Source organism: Lathyrus oleraceus, chromosome 4 (genome assembly GCF_024323335.1).
Source record: "Lathyrus oleraceus cultivar Zhongwan6 chromosome 4, CAAS_Psat_ZW6_1.0, whole genome shotgun sequence".
In the NCBI taxonomy this organism is placed as follows: Eukaryota; Viridiplantae; Streptophyta; class Magnoliopsida; order Fabales; family Fabaceae; genus Lathyrus; species Lathyrus oleraceus.
The window spans coordinates 277,132,552-277,150,261 of NC_066582.1; positions in this window are offsets into that span (position 1 = coordinate 277,132,552).

Below are 17,710 nucleotides of genomic sequence, written 5' to 3' on the forward strand. Positions count from 1 at the left end.
TTCCTTCTTCCCTGATTCATCTTGTTGACCGAGTACACAACCCATCGAGTCTTCAAGAACTGTCAAATACATAATCAGAGGTCTTCCTTCCACAGGCGGAGACAAGATCGGAGGTTCAGACAGATATTCTTTGATACTGTCGAAAGCTTTCTGGCAATCCTCGGTCCAATCATGAGACTGATCTTTCTGGAGGAGCTTGAATATCGGCGCACATGTGGCAGTCATGTGGGATATAAATCTGGAAATGTAATTTAAGCGGCCAAGAAAACCTCGGACTTGCTTTTCAGTTTTGGGTGCAGGCATCTCTTGTATTACTTTGACCTTTGCAGGATCAACCTCAATACCTCTTTCGCTTACCACAAAACCCAACAATTTTCCAGAACGGACTCCAAATGTACATTTGTTCGGATTCAGGCGAAGCTTAAACTTCCTCAAACGCTGAAAAAGCTTCAACAAATGCTCAATATGCTCAACTTCCGTTCGGGACTTAGCAATCATATCATCAACATAGACCTCTATCTCCTTGTGCATCATATCATGAAACAAGGTAGTCATAGCTCGTTGATACGTGGCTCCGGCGTTCTTCAAACCGAAGGGCATCACTCGATAACAGAATGTTCCCTAAGGTGTGATGAATGTTGTCTTCTCCATATCCTCTGGTGCCATCTTGATTTGATTATATCCGGAAAATCCGTCCATAAACGAAAAGACTTTGAATTTGGCTGTATTGTCTACCAACATATCAAAGTGTGGTAGAGGAAAATCGTCTTTCGGGCTAGCCTTATTCAGATCTCTATAATCAACGCACATACGGACTTTTCCGTCCTTCTTAGGAACATGCACAATATTGGCCACCCATTGAGGATATGTAGAAGTCACCAGAAACCCCGCATCAATTTGCTTCTGAACTTCCTCTTTGATCTTCACTGCCATATCTGGATGAGTTCTTCTGAGCTTCTGCTTCACAGGCACGCACTCAGGCTTTAAAGGCAGGAAATGTTGCACAATATCTGTATCTAAACCCGGCATGTCTTCATATGACCACGCAAAGATATCTGAATATTCTCGTAGCAAACTGATCAAATCTTCCTTGACAGACCCTTCAAGAAGTTCCCCAATCTTCACCAGACGAACACACTCTTCAGACCCCAAGTTGACTGTTTCCAAGTCTTCGAGATGCGGCTGAATGACCTTCTCTTCGTGCTCAAGGAGACGGGTAATCTCATCAGGAATCCCCTCAACGTCATCTTCTTCTGCCTCAAATACAGGGAATTCAAAATTGGGAGATGGCATTGGATCATTATGTTCAATGGGTTTTAGGATCAACCTGCATAATGATTTTGGTTAATGAAAAACTTCAGAACTTAAACAAGCAAACCATTATGCAGATGAAAAGGATTGCTTTTATTCTTGTTTTTTTTATGGGTTTTTTGTGATCACTGATTTCATGCAAAAAAGCAAAAAGTGAAAACAAAGGAAAAACAAATGTTTAACAATGCATTAATTGAATGAAAACATCATTGTATATATGCTTTGCCAACAATGTCATCACTTCTCCTTTTGGCATGGGAGAAGGGTTTTAAACAAAGTGAACAATTACTCTGATCTATGGATGACCGTAGGAACATCTACAGCGACCCAATTGTGGCAGACACCACCAGGAATAACGAAGTTGTTCACGTCCTCTGCATCCTCTTCCAAGATAGCAGCAGCTTCCTCCTCAGGTTGATCATCATGGATGAATCCTCCACTTGTGAACAAACCTTGCTCATTACATGCCCCAGAACAGTAGCCAATGCCAGCCCGGAATCTATTGTCTTCAAGCTCAATCACCTTCCCTAATCCAGCAACTGCACCACATTCAATGGCCAGCTTCGCATCTTTGTAGGAAGAAAATGAAGGAGAGTTCTTCTCGATTGGTTCATCAATAGATAAAGCTTGGAATGGCGTTTCAACTTCATCCTCAGCGTCAATGTACGAGAAAGAAGACAAATGGCTAACCAGGAGAGCCTTTTCTCCCCCTACCACAACCAGTTTCTTATTTTTGACAAATTTCAGCTTCTGGTGTAGGGTGGATGTCACGGCGCCAGCCTCATGAATCCATGGTCTGCCCAAGAGACAGCTATAAGATGGGTGGATATCCATTACCTGGAAGGTAACTTGGAAATCACTTGGTCCGATTTTGATGGGGAGATCAACTTCCCCAATCACGGTCTTACGCGACCCATCGAATGCTTTCACAACAACCCCACTCTGCCTCATAGGAGGACCTTGATATGACAATCTGGAGAGTGTGGTCTTTGGCAATACATTTAAAGAAGATCCAGTGTCCACCAGCACATTGGACATTGCATCAGATTTGCAATTCATGGAGATATGTAAAGCCATGTTGTGGTCTCTTCCCTCCTCAGGGAGATCAGCGTCACAAAAGCTCAAAGTGTTGCAAGCGGTGATGTTTGCAACAATACTATCAAATTGCTCAATTGTGACGTCGTGATCAACATACGCCAGATCCAAGACTTTCTGCAGAGCCTCCCTATGGGGTTCTGAATTCAGCAGCAGAGAAAGAATGGAAATCTTGGATGGCGTTTGTAGAAGCTGGTCTACAACGTTGTACTCACTCTTTCTGATGAGCCTCAGCATCTCATCGGATTCTTCATCTACAATGCCACTCGGGCCAACTGAAGAAACGGGAGTTTTTTGTACAGAGGAGGATGGTTTGGCAACATCACGTGCCTGATTCTGAATATTAACAGCGGTCCCAACCGGACGCTTAACCGTATCAGAAGCAACAGCCTTAGGAGGCGCAGAAAACACACGGCCACTTCGGGTCAACCCACTTACATCAGCGACGTTGGTCACAGAAGTTGAAGGCAAAGGCACTTCTACCCCATCTTGCACAGCAATAGGGTTATATCTGAATGGTACGGCTCTGTTTGAAGAGTAAGGCACAGGGCCTGCAGGTTTAATGACCAAAGAAGGGGAAGCCTTCGGCTTGCTGCTATTGTAGCGAATAACAACAGGCTCAGGTAACTTGAATACTGGTGAAATCACATTCACCTCAGGCTCGTCTTTGTCAACATTGCGATTCTGCAGAATCTCAATGGTACCCTCATTCAACAACTTTTGGAGTTCTCTTCGTACTTGATCGCAACCCAAGCGGTTAACCGAGCAGACGCGGCACTTGTCGTGGTTATGCTCCAAGTAGCTGTACTGACACAGCAAACGATGTAATTCAACCAACGACTGCCTAATGTGGCTTACATATCTGACCTTGTACTTCCCAAGGCATTCCTGAATCATATTAACTGACTTCCCATGCGCAGGCAATGGGTTCTTGGTGACATTCGGGCCTGAATCTTCAAAACTCAAGATTCCACATCTCATAAGGTCTTGAACCTTAGTCTTGAGTGGATAGCAATTCTCGATGTTGTGGCCCGGAGCACCGGAATGGTAAACACAATGTTGATCTGGTTTGTACTACCATTGTGGATTTGCAGGAATGGCAGGAGGATCCCTGGGAGAAACCAATTTCCTTTCCAACAAGGAAGGATAAAGCTCTGCGTATGTCATAGGAATTGGATCGAAGCTGATCTTCTTCCTATCATAACTCAAGTTAGCTTGATTGGTTGTACTGCCACGAGGCTGGTAAGCCTGTTGCTGTGGACGAGGTTGTTGCTGATATTGAGGCTGTTGATATTGTTGCTGATGCTGATATTGCTGATGTTGCTGAGCATTGTCTTTAAAGACAGGTGTTATATGAGCCACCTGGTGCTGATGACCGGCATGACGTGCAGGCTTCCTCTGAGCAGAGGGTCTTCTGTGCGTGGGATGGGATTGCACAGCATGTGCTTCCCCATCCTTCCTCTTAAACGCTCCATATCGTTTAGAAGAAGAGCTCTCATCCTTCGCCAATCGTCCTTCACGGACACCTTCTTCAAGACGCATCCCCATGTTCACCATCTCGGTGAAATCAGAGGGAGCGCTTGCTACCATCCGTTCGTAATAGAATGAGCCAAGAGTCTTCAAAAAGATCTTGGTCATTTCTTTCTCCTCCAGCGGTGGAGTAATCTGAGTTGCCAGCTCTCGCCACCTCTGGGCGTACTCCTTGAAAGTTTCCTTGTCCTTCTGCGACATGGACCTGAGTTGATCTCGGTCAGGCGCCATATCGACGTTATACTTATACTGCTTGACGAAGGCTTCGCCAAGGTCGTTGAAGGATCTGATATGGGCACTGTCTAAGCTCATGTACCATCTGAGTGCGGCACCAGACAGACTGTCTTGGAAATAATGAATCAGAAGCTGATCATTATCAGTCTGGGTAGACATCTTCCTGGCGTACATGACCAGGTGAGCGAGTGGACAGGTGTTCCCTTTATACTTTTCAAAGTCAGGTACTTTGAATTTAATCGGTATCTTCACACCGGGAACAAGGCACAACTCGGCAGCAGACTTGCCGAACAAATCTTTACCTCGAAGAGTCTTCAATTCCTTTCTCAGCTCAAGGAATTGGTCGTTCATGGCGTCCATCTTTTCATGAACGTCTGAGCCCTCAGAAGGCTCGGAGTGATAGATGGTGTCGTCTACCCTTGGCATGGTATGCACGACAGGAGGAGCGGGAACAGGGACCGGGCTAGATGCCGGCATGTGAGCAAAAGTTGGAGCAGGCCGATCAGGCATAAAACCTGGAGGCATCCCCCAAGGGAACCCGGCTGGCATAGCATTGGGCACCTGATGAGCACTGACTGGCACAGTCAAAGCGACGACCTCTGAGATGACCGTCCGCTGGGCAGGCGTTGCAGGCGGTTGAGCAGGTTGATTTTGAGCAGCGAGGAGTTGCTCCATCAAAGCGCCAAGTCTGGCGACCTCTTCCTTCAGTTCTCTGTTCTCTTGTTCTAGCTGCTCCATGACTCTCGCAGAATTGACTCGAGTATAATACCGGTGAGTCAGCTTGCCTTCAAAATAAATGAAGAACACAGAGTTAGGACAAGAAGACCAGAAACAAAGGGTACCTGCTTATGCAAAAATGATGCATGAAATGCTTGTGCAGATGCTTTATTTATTTTAAAGGAACCCTTAGGGTATTATTTGCAATATTTTGAATAGTTAAAACATTTTAATTTCTCACGGAAAATATTTCATTCAATATATCGAGACAAAGAAGTACAGCATTTTTGATCATTACAAAGAGAAAAGGGAAATAAACATCCTATGGATCCCTAGAAGCTCGGGATGCTGGAAGACGAGAAGTACACAGCTTCTTGATCTCTCTCTCATAGGCCGCTTCCATGTCTGCTTTCTCCTTTGCAAGTCGATCATACCTCCTCTTCCAGAATTTGGAAGATTGAGGAAGCAGAGAGGTCCAAGTGTCGTTCGGGTCGTCGATCACTCGATGCTCGAGGAACTCAATCATAGCGTCCTTCTCCTTAAGCTGCTGAAGCAATTCTTCTCTTTCACAGATCCAAGCACGTGAAAGGTCTTCTTCTCTCAACTCCTCTACACGTTGGGTAGGGAGGGTTGAAGGCCCAGCCACATCCAACGGTGTAGGTCTCGGATGATCGTACGACATCAAGTACACGGCAGCTCTCTGTCTGACCCAAGAGGTGTATGGCTCCAAAGCAATGCAGTTCTTTGGACCCAACTCGTTCCTACTCTTCTTGTGAATACTGCGCCAAGCACGGACAAATCTGGCTTTCAGGCCTTGGGGATCTTTACCCTCCTGGAAGAACACACCTTCTAACAGGATGTTATGAGGTTTATCCTTTAGGGGGAACCCAAGCTGACGTCGTGCGAGAATAGAATTGTAGCTGATCCCACCACATGTGCCAAGAAGAGGCACATTAGGGAATTCACCACAATAGTCAATGATTTGGACGGTATCATACACGCGATCATACCAAGTGATATCATCATTGGTGAGATACATAAGTCTCTAAGACCACCGTAGACATCCCTTGTTCTCCTTGAAAGCAACTGTCTGCGGCAAGTGCGAAATAAACCACTTGTATAGCAAAGGTAGACAGCAGACAATAACTCCTCCACCCTTTGCGTTCCTCAGATGCAAAGAGACATAGGCATCGCCCAACAAAGTCGGAACGGGATTAAGAACTGAGAAGATCCTAATGGCGTTCATGTCCACGAACTTGTCGAAGTTGGGAAACAACACCAATCCATAGATGAGCAGCACAAACAAGGCCTCAAAGGCATCCTCACTCATGGCCTTCCCATAAAAGGTAGCTTGATCAATGAGGAACTCGGAAGGAAAGCCCTGAGTTCCGCCTTTGGTAGTCAGATTAGCCCTAATCAAATCTTCATCTATGTGCAACAAGCTGGCAATCTCTCGAGCAGTCGGGATACTCTCTAGGCCACTGAACGGCACTTGATCCAGAATCGGAATCCCAATGAGATGAGAATACTCCTCCAAAGTAGGCAACAGCTGGAAATCCGGAAATAAGAAGCAGTGATACAACGGATCGTAGAACTGAGCTAGAGTACTCATCAGCCCTTCGTCAACCTGAGTAGTCAGCAGAGGTAGAAGCTTCCCATATCGAGCTTTGAAACCCAAGGGATCTAATACATAAGATGTCAGATTCCTTAACTCTTTTACATCGGGCTGTTTAAAGCTGTACTTCTTTGTATGCCTTTTTGGTCTTTCCATGTCTGAAAATTTTGCAAATAAACCCTTTTAAGTTCCTTGAAAATTTTCTTCTTCTTTTTTTTTTGATGACATGAAGTGCAGATGAATGCATGAATGCATGAATGCAACAATCACACTCAAGGATCAAACAAGTCACACCAAACAAAGGTCATGGGAAAGCTCATTGTATCCCTAATATCAATCATCCATTTTGGTGGATTTAGGTTTTCACCTTATCGACACCCAAGTTCCATTGATATTAACGGTACATGAACCAGCTCAAACATCCTTAATATCAACCATCCGTTTTGGGGGATTTAGGTTTTATACCTGATCAACGCCCAGGTTCCATTGATATTAACGATGTTTGAACGACTCAACCACGAATCACGGGTTTACTGAGAGTCACGAGCATGGAGTCTCGGTTAAGAACCACCCAAAGGGAGTGTACTAGGGTTTAAACCTGCTAGACATGTTCTACCAGAGGTTCCCATAATCATCGTTCCATCTTTCGAATATTATCGGAGGAACGAATACTCGTATTCCAAAAATATTCTCAAGAGAAACTCTTATGAGTGTAGTATCGCGTAACAATCGCATCAGAACTTACATCTGAACGACCTCCGCACTACGTCCTAAAAATAGGCCAAGATGGGTTTGGTAAACTACGGTCCTTGGCTTCTGCGGCACATGATTGAAAGAATAATGCCTAACCACAAATAACTTGTGTGACATTATTAATCCAACATGACCTCCACCAAGTGAATGGGCTCGCAAGTCAACTGGCTAAGGAATACTCCACACCAGTCAACAAGACTATGCCATTCTCCTATCCTAAAGTACACTCGAGTTCGGGTATAGAACTCATCTCATAGATCACCAAAGCAAACAACAATTGTATATCAAGCAATTCAAACATTACAATCAATACAGTTATCCCAAATTGTACAAAAATATGTCAAATAACAAATAACAAATATCATACAACAAGGGTGAAAAGTAGGCAATACCACCAAGGATTTGTCTCCCCAGTGGAGTCGCCACTTTTCTGTAGCGGTGTATTCGTCGCTATATGATTTATTGATTAAACCATAAGCAAAGCATACAATGAATCGAGTCGCCACCGCACTTTTATTTATCCAAAGGACTGGCTAAAAAGCGAACAAAAGCCTAAGAAGTTTTACATATAGAAAACTAATGAAAAGATCAGAGAGTCTGGGTAAGGGGTAAATTACGCAATGGGAAGGTGTTAGGCACCCACTACGTCCTAGGTACTCCTAGGGAGCCCTTTTCACACTTGTTGTATAAGATTGTTATTTGTTTATGAAATATTTATTGTGCAAACATGATTGGGATGATGAGAAAAGAATATACAATTTTTATTGTTTTTGTGTTCGAACGGATGAACCCGTTGCCTACGTACCTTTCCATAAAAGGTAAAGGATCAAAACGCCATAGTTCGGCTAAAAGATTTCCAAAAGTTAGTGGATTCAATTTTCAACACAAGCCCTAAGGTCTTACGTTATCCACGGGAGAAAACTCAACCTTATACAAACAACAAGTCCACCATGTGAGAAAAGCTTCAACTTGCTAGTGAGGGGTTAACCCTATAATAAGCAAGGAAGACTTACAATTCAATCAACTAAGGACAAATAGGTGAGATTAACATCAACCAACTAGGATAAATCAAACCTATGGCTAATGTATGAAAACTTAACAAGACTGGACAAAGCCACAAAACAATTGAATGGGTGAAGTTAATTGATTATGATTATTCACAAAAGGAGGGTCAAAGTATGATTAAGATTGATTCAAAAGAAGTATTATGAAATGGAGTTTGAAAAGTCAAGGACTTGGGGTCCAGGTTTCTAATTTGAAAGCGTGAAGATGTTTGCACAATATTTATCTCAAGTTTTGAAAGTAATGTGTGAAAAGGTTTAGGACAAAATGGGATGAATGGATGAAGATGGAGTGTAAAACTTCCTAGAAGGTTCACCCCTTGAAATCATATAGAAGATGACTCAAGTGTGTCCTTTGGAATGGACAATGAGCAATAACAAACGAACAAAGCAAAAGAGGAAAGTCAACAAAAGCGGATACCGGATGCCAATCACTGGACTTATACCAATCTCCTAAAACAAAACCGGATATCAGAGGCCACTCTATGGACTTATACCAATCTCCTCAACAAAGAAATAAAAAGTGGATACCGGATGCCAATCTATCTAGACTTATACCAATCTCCAACAAAAACCAAGCAAATACTTGGATGTCAGATGCCAATCTATCTGGGCTTACTCTAACCTCCAACATATGATCATGGGAAAACAAATGCCAAATTACATGGACTTACAATTGCATCCTCACATAAATCAAACAAATGCATCAAGCAAAGAGAAGATGAGTGTCCAATGAAATGGTCTTATACTCACTTCCATATCATAGGAACAATGGCCAATGAATGGTCTTACAATTGTCCTCAATGGGCAAACAACAAAGATATGTCACAAAGACAAATGAAATGATCATGCACTAATGAGAAATTAATGATGATAAATGCACAAAGCATGCAAGCAGACATGTACAAATGAACTAAGTAATCAATCAACCAAAGTCATTCAGCACACTCTATAACCAAACAATTGGGCTCATACAAAGGGTAGACATTGAAGCCAACTGGAATAGGGTTAATGGTGCTCTTAACCTTGACATTGAGAGCCAAGGTGAAGCAGATGAAAGGATATGAGGGGTGTGCCTCATGCTCTTATCCCTGGTCAGGGAGAGCTTTGAATATTAGAAGGTGTGGGAGTTCAGAAAGTAGGAACTCTCTCCACAGATTAGACTCTATAGATCTTGGGTTTTTACTCACTATGCATCAACACAAGTAGTGTGAGCAAGGTGAGTGACTCACAGAATAGTAGGAGATAGGCTACATATATCTTTTGTCTACCAATTTCCTTATTCAAAGGACTTTTCCTGCTTGGGACAAAAGTAAACAAGCACAAACATCGCCTCTTAAGGAGGACTTCAGACAGTTGCCTGGCCAAGTAACAGGCCAGGTCTTCCAGAATACATGAAGACAAGAGATTCTACCTCAATGCAAATGCTATCAAGCAAAGCAAAGCAAGTTCTCAAAGAACTATTAGCAACTAATGGTACCTGAAATCAATCAAGTAAAATCAGTATACAACTCAAATTCAAAACCAATATAAGATAAGGATCAACACAATCAGTCAAATGTGCAATGCACAAAGCTCAAAGCATATGAGCTAAGCATCCTACAAAACAAACAAGTTAGTTCATGATAATCAATCAAACTCAAGCAACATGCATAAGTCTCCTTAAGGCATCTGCTTCTTAACCTGAAAAGCAAACTTAAACATGAGAAACAAAACCACTAGGACAAGCCTAGGGTCAAAAAGAGATAAGAAATCCAAAACAGCAAGTGAAAGCTATCCAAAATCAAACTCAAACAATTAAGAAACAAACCCAAGTGGTTTCATGTTCATATCATTCATCATTATCATTTCACAAACAAATTAGGTCAAGGCATGTCATATAGAACCTCAAAGAAGTCAATAGAAAGATTCAACTCAAATCCAATCACAAACATTTCAATAAATCCTCAAATAATTCATGATCAAACATCATCCATAACATGATAAGCATACCAAATTTCAGCTCATTTGGATCAAAGGAAGTAGGTCAATGAAAATCAGAAAGTCAAAGCAAGTTCAAGCAAACTCATACAAAGCATCAAAACATGCACCAACTTCAATTAATCATAAAACAGAAACAAAACATGTAAATGAATGGGACCAAAGCCATGATAAACTTTAAGATGTCTACAATTCACATGTCAAATTTCATATCCATCCAATTAATAACCAGAATTTCACAAACCAAATACAAACATGTATCACAAAAAATCAACAAATGGCCAAACAGGGGAGAAAATTCCAATCAAATAGGAAATGCCATCAATAATTCCAGAAAAAATCACATGTATTTTCAACATCCATAAGTATGTTCATGCAAAAATCCATACCATTTTGAGTTCAATAAGTATGGTAATTAAAATCATGAAGTTGGACATGAATGGTGTGAGACAAATTGTCACACCTCTATTCAAAAAATCATATCTCATCAACCAGCAATGATAAATTCACAAACTCTACACCAAAATCACCATGAACATGTCTAGTTTAAGCACAAACATTTTCAGAGGCATTGGATTAAGTATCATCATTTCACAAGCAAAATGGCATAGCATACACAAAATGGACAACATGAACAAACCCTAGCATATTTAAAAATCTACACGTGCAAAAAATCTGGAAAAATCACCATAATAAACTAGAGATCATGAGGAGCATTTCACAAAAAATCCCATCAAATTTGGACAAATATTGAAGAACTTATGAATTTTTGAAGATTGCCATACAAAATGAAATAAAATAGAAAAAAGAAAATGATTTAATGAAATATTAAAACCGGCAGTGGCATTATTGTAATTATCTGGTCCCTTAAGTGAAACGCTGCGTTTCACTTAAGGGCGTGTCACGTGCTGATTGGCGCATGGCAATGGAACAGTGACTCTCATGCAAAACAAAAAAATCCAGCAGCCAAAACACGACCTGGGTTTAAGAAATTCTAGGGTTTATGCTACAGTGACATGTTCATCAACACGATGAACAAACTTCCCAGATTTTGGAAACAAATATACCATTCGACTCAGCTAACAACGTACATCAACATTCCAACATTAATTTTCACTAACTCAAGCTAACAAGAAAGAAATGAGCACAACAAAATTTGACAACCAAACTTTAATTCAATGTTTCTCTCTCAATACTCAACCATTTCTCACGATTCAAAGTTCATTGCAATCAGCATGGAAGGATTATTAACAAGCATATCATGATTTCAACAAAAGCATGGTTCGAATTTTTACCTTGTTTGAAGAACAGTGATGGAATAGTGATTTTCTGGCCGTGTTGAGCTGAAACAGATGCGTCTGGAGGTTTGTATTGATGAATAGAAGTAGGATTGTGGCTCAACAATGCTTAGTGAGGCTCCAAACTCGAACTGCCATGGAAGGAAGCTTCAATGCAACAGTATGGAAATGGCTTTACAGTTGTGAGATAGTGCTTGCAAATGCTTCCAGAAGGATAGTGGATGATGGTCCAATACACAGAAGCACGAATCCTTTAGAGATTTTCCAGAAAAAATCAAGTGAAGGATGAGAGTTTTTTGAGAGAAAATGAATTTCTGATTTGATTTGTGAATAGTGGCTAGGGTTTTTCTATCAGAAATGAGTCATATATACTCTGTTTAACAATGCATAAGCTTGGTTAGTGGAATGGTAATTGCATTTAGCTCAAATGAAGTGTTTTGGTTAATTGGTGAAATCCACTCAAATGGCATGTGCATGGCACTACAGTGCGAAAATGGGCTTAGGCATATCCAAAATATAATTTCTGAACATTTACAATTGGTAAAATGTATTGGCAAGGCTTAATTTGAAAGTTCATTTTTCACCCCTCTCTTTTTTAATTCAATGCACTTGAAAAAGGCCATTTTGATTGGTTGATTTTTGGTGAAATATGATGAAGGATTTGGATAGAGCATATAAAATATGACTTGTAGCAAAAAACCACACTCAATTTGGCCAAATGGTTTGGAAGTTATCTCACTTTGAAGTTCAAAAATTCTTGAGAATGATTTGATCATAACTTGCCAACCACACATGAGAAATGAGTGTTCTTGGACGTTTTGGAAATGGGAGAACAAGATCTTCAACTTTCATGTTGGACAAAAATTCATTTGAAGCTTTTATGATGAAGTAATTTTGAGGAGAAGAACTTTCCATTTTTGGCAAATTCCAATTACAGGTCAACTTACTATTTTTGGAAATCTTTCACCTGACCTCAAATTCTTCAATGATGATGTTTGACATGTTATATGAGGCTTATATGGACATGAATGAGACTTCTCAAACCAATTTCCACCATCAAATCACTGATTAAATGCACAGTTGACCACAGTTGACTTTGCTAGGGTTTTGGTTGACTGAACCATGTTCTGATGAATTCCAAGCCCCTACCACATGAGATCTTGATCCAAAATGATATCACAACTTATATGAATCCTTGATGAATGATCATGGTGCCCAAATTCTTCAAGAATGGCCACCATCTATTGCTCAATGACTGTTTTGACTGATTTGACCTAGCTGGCTTCATCTGCAAGTAGCATGGTTAGATGACAATATTTTTGTACTTTTGGTTAATAGACAGATGAAAAGCAATGATATACAAATGCAATACATGCTTGGTGATCAAGAACCACACTCACAAGATAACCCACCCACTATGAGGGAAGCAAAGGTGCACAAAGATCCTTGAGGCAATGATATGGTATGATATGATGCCATGAGGGATCTTAGGGACAAAATTGGGGTCTTACAGGGGCAAGGAATGTCGAAATAAAAGGAGACTCGGAGTTGGTGGTTAGAAAAATTGAAAAAAGATTATAAATGCATCAAATAGAATTTGATGATGTACTTTGTCAGGGTCAATCCTTGTTGAAATGTTTCGACCACGTATCTATCAACCATATACCGGGATTAGAAAATCAAGAAGCATATGACCTAGCCCAAATTGCTTCAGGTTACAAGATTTCTAAGGAGAGATTGGATGAGTTGGTCGAGGTACGAGATAAGATAATCTCGGTTGAAATCCCTTTAGAAGTTTTGTCAATATCCAAACTTGGGGGGAAGACGAAACCGAGGTTACAACAAATGACTCAAAAAAATATGAAATTTTGAAGATTTTAGAGACTTATAAAGTTTTGGCTATTGACTTAATGTCAGATAATGATTGGCGAAAAATCATTGTCGAATACCTGGGAAATCCAACATGATGACCGATCGTAAGGTTAAATACATAGCCCTAAGTTATGTAGCTATGGGGAATAAGTTGTTTAAGAAAACTTCTGAAGGAATTTATCTTAAGTTTTTGCGTGAGAGTGAAACGTATTTGTCAATCTCCGAGGTACATGGAGGATCATATGTCTCTCATCAGGCAGGCCATAAAATGAAATGGTTGATACTTTGACTAGGGGTGTATTGGCTAACTATGTTGAAAAACTGCATGTGCCTGCAAGTGAGTTACACTCAATAGTCAAGCCATTGATTTTTAGAGGATGGGCTTTACATATAAATGGCGAAATCAAGCCCTCATCGTCAAAAGGGCATAAATATATCTTGGTTGGGATATATTATTTTACTAAGTGGATAGAAGCCATCTCTTTGTCTAATGTTGACCAAGAAGAAGTTACCAGTTTCATCCAGAATCATATTATATATAGATTTGGAATACCTAAGACTATCGCAACTGACCAAGGATCAATGTCTATAGGGAGAACAATGGTGGAGTTTGCATCAAAAGTTGGTTTCAAGCTACTAACTTTGACACCTTATTATGCTCAAGCCAATGGACAAGTCGAAGCGGGTAACAAGATAATAATTGGTTTAATAAAAAAAACATGTGGGTCAGAAGCCAATAAATTGGCATATAAACTTAAACCAAGTATTATGGGTATGACGAAACTCTCCCAAAGAATCGAATAATGCCAAATAGTTTCTATTGGTTTATGGTCATGATGTTGTACTCCCTTTAGAGATTCATTTGCATTGAATTAGAATTCAAAGACAAATAGAGATTCTAACTGAAGACTATTAGGGCTTGATGCTTGACGAATTAAGTGATCTGGATGAAGAGAGATTAGCTGCTTTGGATGTCTTTGTTAAGTATGGTGTGTAGTGATTGGCTGTATTGCAAGATGTTTGACAAGATATCTTGACATGTTGGTTCAACATCGGAGTGTGCCATGTTTCAGTTTCTTGAAAGATTTGTTTCTATTATAAGATATATGAAGATCCTCTGAAGATTTATTTCACAAGGTGTATGGTTCAAGAAACGCGTGTTCTAAAAGAAAAATACTATTTTGCTTTGCCTTGTTTTCGAAGTAAAGATGTTAAAACATTTTAGGAAACATCTGATATGATTGGAATCAAATCAGCAGAAGATTGTGCGTACTCCTTGGATCTGCTGTTTATCAAGCCCGAAGCTCATGCCTCTCTAAGGCTATTTAAAGATCGTTTCTAAACCTAAGAAGGCAACAAAGTAGCGTTGAATATTGTATGTGTTAGGGTTTAGTTATCTTTGTTATTTGTAAGTCATTCGAGTATCTCTTTGATACTTGAATTGGACTTGCTTTATTGAGTTGTAATTGAGAATCTCTCATGAGATTTTAAGCAAGAGTGAGTTATGTTTTTTTATAGAAGTCGTTATCACTGTTGTACGATTGAAGGAAAGTGAGAAGGGTCTCATATCTAGGAGAGTCTTAGATAGAAACTTCCACGGGTAGGGATTAGGTGAGAAGTTTGTAAAATCTGAGGTTGTTCAGAACTTCGATCTAATTCTATTATAGTGGATTTCCTTCATGGCTTGGATGCCCCCAGATGTAGGTGACGTTGCACCAAACTGGGTTAACAACTATTTGTGTTATTTACTTAAGTGCTACTTACTTAAATCCTGATATTGTTTGTGGTGTGACAATATGCTGATCCTGGTGTCGTGACATCGTATACGACATCTAGGATCTGCATACCAGAATTTCAATTGGTATCAAAGTAGGCATCCTACTCTATTTCTAGGTGAGATCCGGGGAATATACTTTCTAGTACCATGGACAAGGAAGGAGGATTTATTAACAGACCACCCATCTTAGATGGCACCAACTATGACTATTGGAAGGCACATATGGTGGCATTCCAAAAATCTATGGATAGCAAGACCTGAAAAGCTGTCACCAAGGGTTAGGTATATCCTCTTGTGAATGACAAAGATGGGAAGGATATTGTTGACCTGAAGCCTAAAGAGGACTGGTATAAGGAAGAAGATGAATTGGCTCTTAGAAACTCCAAAGCTTTGAATGCTCTATTCAATGGAGTCGACAAAAACATATTCAGGTTAATAAACACTTGTACTGTAACCAAAATGCATGGGAAATTCTCAGAACCACTCATGAAGGCATATCTAAAGTGAAAATGTCTAGACTTCATCTCCTCACCACCAGATTTGAGAATTTAAAGATGAATATTCTGAAGGAAAATTGCGATCCAAAACGCAGTGGAAATTAAAAAAAATCCTTTAGTGATCCTTATGAATGGGCATCATTAGTGATAGAAACGGTTACCTCTTGTGGAGATTGAAACCTTTGTTGCAGATCTAAGGAGTGATCACGAGCGTTGAATGGTGACAACGCCTCTACTCAGTCCATACAAATGAATTCCTTCAGTCTTAGTGCTAGCTGTTACGAATCAAGGCTTTGAGTGAGTGAGTGAGTGAGTGAGAGAAAGAGAGAGAGAGAGAGAGAGAGAGAGAGAGAGAGAGAGAGAGAAATGGAATTTCATCAAGTAAAATGCTTCTTCCCAAGGGTTCTATTTATATAACCACTTGTGTGGGCTACAAGCTAAAAAGCCCACTTAAGTGTATCTGACACATATCTTATGGTATACCAAAAATCACTTAAGCGCGTGGTACCTTACCACATTTCATATTCTACTTAAGTGCATTGTACCTTACGATGTTCTACAATTCATTTAAGTGAACTATACCTTACGGTGTTCCTTATTTACTCTATCTCTCATCAATTCGTCCTTTTATGTGTGACCCTGTAGGTTTTCGCGATATTGGCAATTATATTAAATCACATATTTAACATAATAAACAATGAGTGGTATCTAGCAACACATCACTGCTAGCTAAGACATGAAAATGTCATGTGATATGGAAAATCCCTTTTTGTGATAATACTTGTGTGTATAATTACCCTATTTACCTTTATGCCTATATTGAACACAAGGCATAGATCGTGTCATCCTTGTCCCGTTCAATATTGGGCCCTTAGACATTTATCTTGTTACGCAAGATGGGAAAATTCCATCTAGGTCACTCATATCCTGCAGCATGCTTCGTGGAGTACCCATCAAACTTCTTTATGGTCATCCAATTATGGACAATGTTTGATCAACAATAAAGCACTCAACTCTACATCTAGGGTCCATAGTGGTTTCAGGTCGAAGGGCGGTATAAACCACTATCACCATGAGAATAACTTCTGACACTTTGCATAATATTCTATGTAGTATTCTCATAACGGGTCAATCCAGTATTAATATTACTCCTAATATTCATACCTACGTTTAAGACTTGATAACTCCTTATCCATGATCCATGAGATGTGATCATCAACCTATATACATAATAGTCTTAATGCTTTAATGTTATCCAACTTCACAACAAAGCTTGACTATGGATACTTTAAGAATAATGTCCTTATGTTTAATGGAATCTCATGATCAAGTCACACTTGATACATTAAACTGACTAGTTATTTCAGGGACTTTGTTAAATAAATATAATAAAGAAAAAGCCTTTTATTATTAATAAATAATTCGATACAAGTACCAAAAGGATTGACCTCTATGGATTACACCAACTATATTCCACTAGCATTAGAGCCAACCAGGCATACCCCTAATACCCATAGATTTAGTATGGCCATCATGCTTCTGTTGCGCAAGAGGCTTTGTCAGTGGGTCACCAATATTGTCAAGTGTAGGTACTCTGCATATTTTCACATCTCATCTCTCTATTTGCTCTCGAATGAGGTGATAACGCCTAAGTATGTGTTTGGATCGTTGGTGAGATCTAGGCTCCTTAGCTTGTGTGATAGCACCATTGTTATCACAATAGAGATCAATGCGATCCACAATTCTAGGAACTATACCAAGTTCACTAATAAACTTTTTGATCCAAACAACTTCCTTTGCTGCACTTGAGGCAGCAATATACTCGACCTCGGTTGTAAAATCAGCAAATGTATCTTGCTTTGAACTTTTCCATCTCACAACGCCACCGTTTAAGCAGAACACATAACCAGGTTGCGATCTAAAGTTATCCTTATCTGTCTAGAAGCTAGCATCGGTGTATTCAATTACAA